The following is a 13,420-nucleotide window of genomic DNA, read 5'->3' as shown; positions in this document are numbered from 1 at the left end:
TACAATGGAGCTAATGTGTAGCAAAAACATTCTTTATCTTTATATTGTATCAGCTTGTGCCTGTTTTTATGCAGAAGGTGTTGTGTTGTACAGCTAGAAAATAGCATGTAAAGTTGCAGTCCCCAACCACTGACTGCCACACACTGAATTACTCCTAGGAAGACTTCATACATTCCCAGAAGTAAACAAGAACACTGTGTTCTTTCCCCGAAACCTCCCACTTATTCCACCTGTGCCAGTATTATTCATATCCCCTTAGGCTCACAGATTGTCAAAAAACAAAAATGAATCAAAGCATATGTCATTTAGCCCCTTTAACTGTGTTTCTATTTGAATTTTTGACACAAACTGTGGATCTTGATCGGCTGCTCTCCTCCTCTCATTTAACGCTAAAGTGTTGTAATGCCGCCGCAGGATGTGGGGAGTTTACCACCCCGCTACGATCTGTGAAAGCCACCTAATGGCATTCAGTCACCATCTAAAATCCCTTCCACTTCCTCGCTTTGAAGCTCAATTAGGCGCTCCGATTTGCATGCAGGATCCAAACCTCCTTCTGCCTGGGAAGCTCAAACGATGGGGAGACACTGGACAAAGGATTGAGAGGGATGCTGCCCTGTTGCTATGACAACCACCGGAATGTACAGGCTGGATCGTGGTGGTTCTAGTGTGGAGTGGGAGAAAAAAAAAAACATCCATGTTATGTAACGAGAAAAAAAACATGAAATGGGGTCTCATAAGTGGAGCTGCACAATAGCCCCGCTGGCCAAACACAGCTTTAAGATGCTAGTCAGCTCTAACATGCACTCACACTGTGGCATCACTCAGCACAAACACCCTCCAACTATTTACATCTCTCCATTTCAAAAGTGACTGATTCCTATTTGGCTAATGTGAAATGGCGTGTTGAGCAGCACGGAAAACTGCACATGAACGGAGCATCTATCTTTTGTAAAGGCTACAACTCTGTTGTCAGTGCATGTACAGTATGATCCTCCTCATTTATGCTGCGTTGTTGTGTAACACATCATACTGGTTCCAGCCAGTGCAGGCTCTTATCTCCACAATGTGAGACAGAAAAAAAGACCCCTGCTTTAAAGTCTTGCCTTCAGAATGATGAGGGAGTGATGAAATTTGCAGCTTGGGAAGGATAACCCACTGCAGCTTATTGTTTTGTGCAGAATGCTGTATGAGAAAACCGCAAGGGATGGAGAGGAAGAGTCAGAGGAGGACAAAGTTGCCTCGTGGCCCATTTCTTGGCAAGAAATATGTGTAATCCTATTATAGAGGAGAAGACATATTCTGCATATCTGCAACAGAACCAACAAAACACTTCTTTTACAGGAATGCTGTTTGTTCAGTAACTGCATCTTCCTCTCTGGCAGGTCTCTCTCCCACACATACAGCCACTACTCATTCTCACATGCATTCACACACAAGGGGAAGCTGATCACACGTGCTCACATTAGCTCTCGGATGTGCAAACCCAGCCCTGTCTGCAGAGGCAGGGCATAACACACCACAGCATGTTTACATCCAGACACTCTCACACCGTTTGGTATTTTCCAACAGACAGATGCTGTGCTCTAACGGGAGGCATCCTGATTGGCTGAGTACTGTGGTGTGATTGGGCAGATGCTCGATCTGTTTCAGCCGCTCAAGCTTACCTGTGCCGTGATTGGTCACGCCATAATCTATGACACAGTGACACAGTTCTGAGTGTTCTGCTGCAGCACAGACACAGCCTGCTTTTATTACTTGTAGAGTGGTGTGGGTTTTTTTTTTTTTTTTTTTTGCAGTGCAGTGTGGAAAATTTTGGTGAAAGTAAATAAAAAGGAAAGGAAATTTTGATTGGAAATAGCAAATAATGTGTTTTCCAAATAAAACACAGACCTTGCCTCAGTTATTTATAAAGCAAAGTAATTTCCTCATGAAAGGCAATGAGGTTCTTCTATAATAATGCTTGACCTAGTTGGACATTTAAATTCTTTGCACCTGCACATTTCTTTAGCACAATCCTCCAGTATTCTTTGCTCTTCTCTGCTCTTCTTCATTCATCGTAAAAACTGAGTGTTGATTCATTCATACGTCTCACCTGGCAGAAAAACAAATGGGGAATTTTTTATAACCCAGAAGCAGCTTGGACTGTTTGAGTTCACCAATGTTTCTAGTCAAAAACAAGTTCTGCTCAGTTTCAGTTACCAAAGTTCAAGCAGTCCACACTTCCATTGCTTGAATAGCTGGCTTAGCGCCTGGCCGGATGCCAGTGCTCTTCAAACTCCAAATTCACAAGAAGTTCTCTCCTCCCCCGAAACCTCATGCTGATTTATCTGCAGGGGTTGTCCTTTCTTTGACACACAAAACAAAGGCTGACCCGCAAACCCCCCAAAGTGCACTTTCTGTGTAATTTTCCATATTCTAACAGAAGCATGAAAAACATGTGCTAACAGAAATTTTAGGATGGTGGCAACTGCTTTTGCCAGTCTACTGCTTCAAATAAAAAGTCGAGTCTGGTTTTTAAAAGTGATATAAAGTGTAACTTCGTTGGTTTAACACTGGATGACTGCAGCTGCTCAAATATGATGCAATAAAGGAGAGAAAATGGAATTACGGTCCAGCAAAATGAGGTCAGAACAGTGTATTTGTGTAATTTGTGTAATTCGATGCAAAGTAAAATGTTTTTAAAACCTGATGGAATCAATATCTTCTGTATTTTGTTTTGATTACATAGCTTATTTTTAACAAAAACAAATGGTAGATAGTGCATGTTGTGGTTTTAGGCCTCATAAAGAAGTCATGTTCAAGCAGAGTGATGCTAACAGCTGCATCTCACATGGCAGCCATTAAACTAAACCTGTTTAAAACACTGACCCACCAACAGGTCAATCTTTCAGGTCAGCCTCAGCCAATAGACATTTGTGCCAAACACATGCTTAGTGAACAAAAGCAGCACCATGAGATGACTCAGTCATAAACTTCGTCATACCATAAACCGCTCCTCACACCCACTTTCAGTGGTTAGCAACAGCGCTGCCTGTTTTGCAATCTCAAGTTGAATGTCATCACTTAAATACTTAGTTTGCATATTTAGAACATTGTGTGCTGTGTTAAACTTCCCGTTGCAGCCCAGACTGAGATATAATTAACTAATAAAAAGACTGGCCCCAGCAATCAGAGATAACAGAAAAACTCTGTTTTACTATTAAAGAAGGGTTTAAGTTCTGCATTCAAAAACACAAGTATTATCAGCTAAGCAGTAAATGAAAGTAAATAATGGTTTCTATATTATTTATACTCTTGCAATTATACTTTTTTTGTTGTAGCTGACCTGCTCTATGCACAGTCTTTGGTAAGTGGTCAAAAAGGTTGAGACTTATCAGTTTACTCTTTAACATGTTTTTAACTCTATTTTTTATATGTAGAATGGAAAATCTTAATATAAAAGGAAACCAATGATAATAGTTTTGAAAAATTGTTCCTCCTGAAATGTGGTGGAGTGGAAGTGGAAAGTAGCGTAAAATTGAAGAACTCAAATAAAACCAAAGGTGTCCTCGTGACTTTGGCAAATGTTCTTAGTTACTTGTCACATGTGGAGAAGAACTAGTCAGCAGCTGGACAGTTTAACTTCTCATCAGATTTGATCTCTGATTGCTGGGTGAGGCAGCTGCCATCACTGAAGATGTGAAAAGGAGTCAAACTTTGTGAAATGATCCAGTCATGTGCAAGAAGGGAGCAATAAAATCAGCCTAGCTTCTGTTCGAGAGCATATACTTGTATTAAACATGTTGTGGGGACAAAAATCTGGTTACACAGTTCCAATGTGGGGACTCGCAAAGAAAAATAAGTTCCTACAAGTGCTGTGGTGTAAGGCGATTGGTAGGGTTACACAAGTAGCAGTTATGGTTTGGAAAATGAATGCAAGTCAGTGTAATGTCCTCTGCTGTGATGGAAACACAGCTGTGTGCGTGGAGAAACTTTTAATAGAACAATAAAATCATTTAAGACATAAATTTTTACAAAGTTCCACATTGGAAAGCAGCCTTGGGCTTTCTGACACATCACATGTTGATGAGATTTATTCAGGTCCTTCAGATGTTCTATTACGTTAAAAGCAAACTAACCCAAATCCTGCTTTGACCTGTAACAGTCAGATGTACTAGTCAGCTACGTTGTTTTTTTTTTTTTTGCACATTACAGATAAATGAAAAAGTTCCTGTAAGTGGGTCATAATTATCTGCATGTTTTTTAACGTGCTGGAACATGTCCTCGGTTGCCCTTAGCCTGTCTGAAAGCGCTGCTGTGCAAACAATAAGAGCAATCCGGTCATGAGTAGAATACTGAAAATAACATTCCCAGATCAACTCATAGACGAGAGGAAGGATAATTTTTAATTGTCCATGTGACTCAAACGAGCGCACAGGGGAACTTCTCTGGCAAGTCAAACTGGCTTGCGTGAAGCATTTCATAAGAAGTTGGATACAGTCACCATCAAAAAAACACAAAGTTTATCATTAATCCTTGTGCAGACATGCTTGAGTGAGCTAGTTGTGTCAATCAGCAGCTTCCACAGGGAGGACCTTTACTTTCCATTTCCACTGTTTCAGATGAAGTGCTTACTCAGTATATCTGCCTTTCAGAAGTCACTGTTCTCCTTCTGTAAGCTGCCCAGTAGTGTGTCTGTTCAGTCAAAGATGTACCTGATATTTCTCTGCTCGTGTGTGATGCACCGAGCAGCCATCATCAGGAGAAGCAACAATAGAAGTGACTACGATTGCTTCCAGGCAAGGTTTACGTAGCATAGCCATGTCTAAATACATGGGTCTTATGGATTCTCATATTGATCTACTTTCTGTGGAGCTGCTTTGCTCTTGACATGTATACTTCACTCCTATTTCCTTTTTTCAAGGCCGATTTGTTCCACAGAGCCTGAGGAGAATCCAGGTCACTGCTACAGTCAGCAAGAAGATATAAATAACAAAAAACATGCACACACAGAAAAATACAACACTTGAGGCTTATTTTATATTACTATGCACATTAGAACACTGGCCATAACCTCAGCAAAACAATAAAGAGGATCTGTAAGTGAAATACAGAGCACTTTTGGGGTATTTAAATAAGCAGTCTGATTTGTTGCTCAGGCTCAAATGTCTGGTCGTCTTCTAATTAGACATTTCTGACACAACTTTTATGTTTGTGATCAGTGGAACACTAACATCTTCAAGCAGAACTGCTGTGGTGGTGGTGAGATAAAATATTTAAAATGCGTCTAAGGTTAACTATCTGAGGGCTCTAACATACACGACCTCTGCTTTACCTCGTGATGGCTTCTATTTTACTTCACCCCTCATGCATTATCTAAAAAATCATGACAATCAAATATGTTGCTTATTGTAGGGGCCATCAGTTACGTTTAGTGAGTAATGAACTGTGCTGATAGGAAGGTTTGTGATGGATTGTATTAGTGTGTTGACTGCCACGCCAAGCCAGCTTCTGAATCATTTTACGAGATGGTAGGTTTCTTGGATACAGCAAGCAAGTTTATTTATATATAGCACCTTATCATAGACAAAAAGAAATAAATTAGAACACATAATCACAATTAAATAAATTAAAAGAATCAAATAAAGTACAGACAATTGGGATAAAGTGTACAGGTTTATAGAATAATAAAGCTGAGTGACTAAAAAAAGACTCGAGAGGAGAAAAATAAAAGCACTTAAGAGGTAAAGTACACAATGAAACAGGAAATAGACAGAAAGTCCCTCTCTGATCATTGATTTAACCCCTTACAACTCATATCTGTGTAACAAAGTTATTCAGTTAGAAGTTTTCTCCATTAAAAATAATCCCTTCTGGTCGTGAAAGTGGCTTAGATGGGACTTTATACCATTGCTTGCTCTAGAATGTGCAGATCTATAGAGTCCCTGCTACTATTGCTCTCAGCTCACTGCAGCTGAAACACACCTGCTAACTTACAACAACACCGTAAGGCCAGTGTTATACTTTCCATGAGAATCTACTAAGGCACGCATAGTGTACATTTCATCATCTCCCCAAGTCTGTGAGAGTCTGCAGGGACCTCTGTGCACGTGGGCAACTGTGTTACAAGGGCAGTAGTGCACATGCTCAGCCGTAGTGTGCATGTGTAGACTATGTAGATGCCATTCCACTGTGGATTGTGAGCAGACGTGCCCAAGAGTACTAAAGAGCGTGTAATACCAGCTACAAGTCTGTGTGGTAAACAAGAGTATAATCACAGCTTAAAACTACTTTACGCTACAAGCTGAAGTAATTCAGTCATACATGTTCGAACTGGGAAAAGGTTCTGAACAAGTATAATGACACAGAAAACCCCACTGTGCCAGCTGACAGGACTGATATGTTTCCTAAAAAACACCATATGGACACGTTAACAAGGTAAAAAAACAAAACAAAACTTGATTTGCTCCAAAATCGGACTTTAACTCCACTCTCACCACCAACTGCTGCCTTATCCACTTACACTGTACCACACAGCACAGCAGAGAGGAAATTAAGACAGGGCTGAATTCTGCATAAAGCAAACAACCTGGATAAAGTCCATAGTTGGTTATGGTGAACGAACACTTCCTCAGATCCAGAGCACAGCAGTGGAGCTGGAGGTTAAAAACACCCCTGCTTTGTTTTACTTTGTTCATCCATCCATGTGCTTCTAGTCCTGACCAGCTAAGACAGGAGAAGCCTGTTTGTCAGTTTTCCCATTGAACACCTCTCACTATTGTTTATAGGCGCAACAAAGCGAACGTTTATTCTTCCAGGATTCGTGTGGACCTGTTTTTCACTTCCCTTTAAGCATACTCACGCATGCACACACTGGCACGACAAAGCACACATGAAGCCTCGTCATATTGGGTTGTGTGTATAAAATGAGCCCATTAAAGGTGCTCAAAAGTGCAGGGACAAAACACAATGTCAAAGTGTTTTTCCATCTCTAAATAACATCGTACAGTGTGTCTGAACTGAAGCGTTGATAAGGCACACTGTTGGCTGGAAAGCAGGAGATTATGCATTATATTAATTTAATCTGTTTGTTTTGGCTTTAAGGAGCAGATACGACAAGTTGTGTTACATAAGTGGAGCTGGTCACTGGGTGAGGCTGAGAAGTAGATGATGTGACTTTGTAACACTAAAATTTAATTGAACGTTCCTCAAAATTGGGCATTCAAGGTCCCCAGGGGATGAATATTATTACAATTTGGGATCCCCAGTCTTTTAATGTAGCTCCAGTATCAAAAGCGGTTTTATTTGTAGAGATCAATAAAGCAAATTTACCTTGAAAGGCTTTGCAATGTGCACAACACACCTTCTGTCCTTGGAATCACAAAGAAAAACTCACAAACTCCTCCAGTTGGTATTCTGAGGCAAACCGCTGCATAAGAGATTAGGCAAGTCTGGTTTATGTAACATAGCACCTGATGCACAGTCAAACTCGCCTTGAGTTGGTCATTCTTTCTTTGATCGTCACAGGACACGGCGGTTGATCAGGATAAATTAAAGCCATGACAGCAGACTTAAAGAGATCCTCCCTGGTTAGTCATACCGGGGCGGATGTTTGAGGAAAAACCGCCGGTCCTGAGTCATGTCAACCAGCTCAGCAAGGCTGATGACAAACAGGGGAACTGAGGACATCCAGCAGCATTAACAGCCTCAAAACTGAGTCCAGATAATGATGTGAAGTAAACAGACAATATAATGAAATCTATAATGGGCACATTAGCAATGAATACTGAAATAACCAGAGATGCTTTGAATCATGGTCTGCTCCTCACCTGTGTTTACTTATTGACGCCCATGCGTGATGGTGACCTAGGCTGGGATTATGTAAGTTCCGGGTGTACATATGTGTATGAGCACATTTAACACACATGATTAAGCATGTAAAACATACAGACGATTTGTTTAAAGCCATTGGGTCTTGTACCCTGTCTTGTCCTTTGCTATGTTTACATAATGCAAAAAACTGCTCTGTAATTACTTTGGTGAAGAGGCAAAGCACATATGAAGGTTATAATTGGATGGTTACATAACATACATTGAATGCAGCACATTCAAGCACAGTTTCCCTTAGTTACTGTCAGTGTATTGGTCTTGTCTTTCATATATTTCAGGTTTTGGTAATGTGTTGTTCATGATATTAATAGCAACACAATTGTCCTGGTTTGCGCTACAAAAATAACAAACTTGTTGTCACAGTATCAGTGGGGCTTTAGGTTCATAATGCTGGTTTGTCTATTGTTCATTTTACACACCAGCCACTTTGGTCTGCACTGAAATCAGTTCCACTGGTTTGAACCACTTGTTTCCAGATGAAGAAACTTGCCAACTTTGGTGATGCTCTGACTTCTCCTCTAGCCTCATCATCAGGTCAAATGTGAAACTTTTCCAGTCCTGTTATTTATGAGCTGCAAAACAAATGACATTCGCATTAGCCTCAGTTGCACAAATGTTACCATGCTAACACACTAAACTAAGATGGTAAACATGATCCTTAATAAATGCCAGCCTTTCAGCATTGTCATTGTGGGTGTGTTGGTGTGCTGGCATGCTGGCATTAGCATTAACGACAAAGCACCTCTGCACCTTATGGAGGACTAAAAGTGCCAAAATTAAATAAATAAATACATCATTAAATAATTAATTAAATATGTCATTAATTAATTAAAATTGGAATTAAATATTTCATTAATTAATTAAAATTGGAATTAAATATTTCATTAATTAATTAAAATTGGAATGAAATACTTAAATGTGTTATTAAATAAATATATCATTAAATAATTAAATATGTCATTAATTAATTAAAATTGGCATTAAATATGTCATTAATTAATTAAAATTGGCATTAAATATGTCATTAATTAATTAAAATTGGAATTAAATACATAAATGTGTTATTAAATATGTCATTAATTTATTAAAATAACAATTATTTTAAGTAAAAAACATATTTCATTATTTCACTATTTAATTAATTATTTCATGGTCCTTGCGTTGCAGTGGATCATGAATTTATTTTATCTGTCAACCTCGCCCGTCAAAGTCGGTGGGCGGATCCTAACACCTGATTGGTTACCCTGCACATCAAGTCAAGGCAAATCGATTCCAGATAATGGATTGACGCAGAGCTTGTGAACACATTCCGATACACTGGGTGGCGCTATTCACCTCTACGTTGGTTTGGATACTCAATAAAACAAAACTTTATTAGCAACCGCTAAAGACTCGGTCCTCTTTCCCAAATGTTGATACATGCGGTGCAAGACAAATTTTCCTTTAGCATTTCCTTTAGCATCTACTCGGCGCGCCACGGCTCGTCTCGGTTTAGTTGTTTTTCCATTACATTGAGTACCACCTCATCGTGGGTTGAGTCGTCATAGCACGGTGGCCCGAAAGTCCCTTACCGTCATTTCTGTGCGACACAAACGCAATGCAACAATGTACATGGAGGCGATAGTACACCTGCTGCTCGGTCTGTGGCTTTCTGTCAGATTCAGAGTAACAGAAGAGTCGGAGAAAGCTGAGAGCGGCGAGTCGAAACACTGAGGAGACACACAGGAGAGTTTGGGAGGCGATACAGCAGTATCAAGCTGAAGACAAGAGGATATGAACGAGACGACATATAAGGGTAAGCTAATGCTAGTTCGCTAGCTATCGTGTATCAGTCCTGTGAACGACCCTGTAATGGCTGCAGTTTGTCGCTATTAGGTATTAAAATATGTATGCTGTGTATGTGTTTCAGATGCTCTCTGATGAGACTTAATGGGATTTACCTGAAGCAGCAGCACATGAGCCTGCAGTGGCACAAGGTGTAGAGGAGGAGGGCAGAGATGTACAGGATGCACTGATGCACTACGTGTCATGCAAAAGTTAAAAGTTGTTCTTCTTGTTATACTTCTGTTTTTCTGTCCCCGGACCGCTATTGTTTTCTTTAATGCAATTCTGACAATAAACTTTTGTAGATGTGTCTATGCTATTGTTTGTTTGTGAAGGTTAGCAAGATTAAATAAAAAATTAAACGCCAAAACATTAAAACAGCTGTTTTAAGAAAATTCCAGTTTGATAAATCAGTATTGCTTTGGTGTAATTCAGTCACCAGAATTATGAACCATAAAGGAGTTTGTGTTAAAACATGTTAAATCCCATTAAACACAAATACATTATTAGGGAATATAGAATTGTTTGGTTCAGACTGTTGACTCTTTTCCTACCAGTGTCTTAACAGACAAAATGAAAAGTTATGATGCAATCACATAAGTCACAAAATAGTTTATTAGTCAGCAGCAAAATCAAAACTATTTACAATGTGCAAAGTACAAACTGTGGTGGGCCTCTCCTACAGTGGAGGGCTAAAAGTAAAACTATATACAACTACAGGTGCTGGTCATATAATTAGAATATCATGAAAAAAGTTGTTCATTATTTCAGTAATTCCATTCAAAAAGTGAAACTTGTATATTATACTCATTCATTACACAGAGACTGATATATTTCAAATGTTTATTTCTCTTTGATGATTATACCTGAATACTAACAAAAATCTCAAATTTGGTATCTCTGAAAATTAGAATATTGTAGAAAGGTTCAATATTGAAGACACCTCTAATCAGCTAATTAACTCAAAACACCTGCAAAGGCCTTTAAATGGTCTCTCAGCCTAGTTCTGTAGGCTACACAATCATGGGGAAGACTACTGACCTGACAGTTGTCCAAAAGACAAGCTTTTTCGTGATATTCTAATTATATGACCAGCACTTGTAAATCTCAAGTCTATGGGAGGTGGACTCGCTCACACTCGCCGGCTGCCCACTGCCTACCCAGCTACCCCAGCTGCCCCAGCACACCCAGGAATGACTGGTTGAAGGCAGTATTCTGGGCCAGCTTCATTCTCTCTTGCCTCGCTGAGGAGCAACCAGATGTTCTCATCATGCTGGGCATGACTCCACTCCTCCTCAGCCTGCATCTCCACAAGTACGCTAGGAAGGTCCAATTTTCTGTGGCCCCCTTTCCTCTTGCCTAGACCAAAGACAGAAAAGTGATCAGAGTCAGCTTTAATGGCCAAGTAAGTACACAATATACACAGAATTTGGTTTCGGCTGTTGGTGTCATCCTAGGAATATGGAAGAGAATAATAAAAAATAAACAATAGAAAGAGGAACAGGGAGGAAAAAGAAATAGTAGTAAAATAGAACACAATATAAACAGAAATGTACAGCTAGACTGGAATGTATGAACACATTAGCAAAATGGTAATTGCTATAAACACAGTAGTGGCGATTTTTGTGTACAGGGCACTGTAGTCCAAATGTCCAGGGTGAGTGGGGTCTCTGATGATGTTTTCTGCAGTCCGTACTATGGGCTGTAGTCTGTTTCTGTCCTGCTGTGTGGTTGATCCAGAGGTGCACAGGACAGATTGTATGACTGCAGTGTAGAACTGGATCAACAGCTCATGTGGCAGGCCATGTCTCCTCAGCTGTCGTAGGAAATACATCCTCTGCTGAGCCTTTTTCAGGAGGTCCTGAGAGATTGTAGTCCCCAGGAGCTGGAAGGACTCCACAGCTATGATGTGATGTGTTTAGCCACCCGTCCATCCATTTTCAATCATGATCATGTCTTTGATACTTTAATAAACTTCTGGCACTCTTCGCTTTAACCAAAGCACAAGCAGTAACTGCTCCACCACAAACAAAAACGACGTGGTGTGAACTTCATTTCATCCTGTGCACATTTTGGAGTTGCTAAGAAGAGCTGTGTTTTCTCATTTTTATGTATATTTTCATTCAGTTTCACAGCTACCTAGTGACTATAAGAAGAATGGTTGCAATACTACACCGCACCAGAACGTAAATTAATTAGAGTGACTTACTTGTTAAATCAATAGAAAATAAATGCAGCTGCATGTGTTCTGTTTATGTGTCACTGTAGCTACATGTAGCTTTCATCAGGCGTTCCTGAGCTGGCTGCTGCACAGTTTGCATTTACACCTGCCTCAATTCTTGGTCATTGGTCTCGTTGTTCTGATCATGCTTGCAGGCATTTACACCTGTAGTAATAATAATAATGCGAAAATCAACCATGCTCTCTGTTTACCGTGTCTTACCGGTGATAAGACGGTGCTGTTGACAGGGTCGGTGTCGAAGCTGGTGCTGGAGAGGAGCTGCTGCTGGTGGTGGAGAGGAGACAGGGCAGCCGGGGGCTCCGCGACGGAGGTGGAGTAGGCTTCGCATGTGGAAAGGGATTCTTGAACAGAAATAAACACTCACTCTAAGTACAAGAAAAACACGGCATGCTGACTGAAGTATTAGCTTCTGAGAGCTAAACGTTAGAAACAGCAGCACGAAATACAAGCAGAGCACGGAGTTAGCGCCGATGGCTAACTAGTTATCTTATTGTCTGCTACAGGAGACAACGACGTTACTTTCTAAAAATACTTGTTTGCTTAAAAGAAGGTTGCCACCAATGGAATAAATGATGTATAAGTTTCTTGAAGTCACAAAACACTCACCGTCCTCGAACGTCTCCAACAATGCAGCGGCTGAGTCTCCCTCCTGTTGCTCGCCGGTGCGATGTAGCCATCGGTGCCAGTAAATGGCTTCCATTAAACCTCTTCCAACACCTCCTGGTTGACCCACGCCGGCCGTTGTGGTCCTGGGTGGACCGATAGTCATTTTTGAGCTTTTTCAGCTTCTCCCTACACTGCTTCTGTCCTCTTTATATACAGTCTACTGTATATGTGAGCGGCCATCCGCTCAGAGACCTCCTGATAAACTTTCTCCGTCCAGCTCTCTCTGTATTCTTTGGTCCGCCACCAAAGACAAAGTCTCGACCTCTTCATTCACCCACGGTACAGGTCTGGCTGTCACATTAAAATTATGAAGAACAGAGAGTTTCGTGAAGAGCAATGCACACCGTCGCTGTTTACAGTCATTTTTTAATGCAGGATTTTGTTTTCGTGCTGAAGTTGCTCTGTGTCGTCACTCCCTGTCCAATCAGTGGCCTGCACTATGTAAACGCCACATTATCGGCTTATCTCAGCTCGCTGGGAACCTCAGCCGAGAAGGTGCTGAAAATTAGTCCGTATGGAAACGCTCGCAAACAAAGATGAGACGAGCCGTACCGTGCCGAGTAGATGCTTGTGGAATCGCGGCTAAACAAAGACGAGCGGAGCCGTGCCGCGCCGAGTAGGTCCTAAAGGAAAAGCGCTCGACACTCCGAGCATCGCTGCAATTTGACAGGCTGGTAATCCACAAAGAACGTGATGTTCCAGAACTTCCCTCGGTATGCCAAACGCCCTGGTCCCTGTGTGTGCTCCTGTTGCACCCTGGTACCAGAAAACCGGCGGAGTACTTCCTCTAAATTTGCAGTCACTCTACGGTCAACATCT

General features: G+C 40.9%; 1 long non-coding RNA gene across 1 annotated transcript; it reads left to right on the top strand.

Moving 5' to 3' along the window:
- Nucleotides 1-8,616: 8,616 nt before the first annotated feature.
- LOC129349801 (uncharacterized) lies at nt 8,617-10,003 on the top strand. Its single transcript, XR_008602932.1, has 2 exons — nt 8,617-9,664; nt 9,779-10,003. It is a non-coding gene; the product is annotated as an uncharacterized LOC129349801 (long non-coding RNA).
- Nucleotides 10,004-13,420: the final 3,417 nt, after the last annotated feature.

Source organism: Amphiprion ocellaris, chromosome 10 (genome assembly GCF_022539595.1).
Source record: "Amphiprion ocellaris isolate individual 3 ecotype Okinawa chromosome 10, ASM2253959v1, whole genome shotgun sequence".
Lineage (NCBI taxonomy): Eukaryota > Metazoa > Chordata > Actinopteri > Pomacentridae > Amphiprion > Amphiprion ocellaris.
Note: the sequence above shows the minus strand (reverse complement) of the source record. Positions and strands in the feature narration are given on the sequence as shown.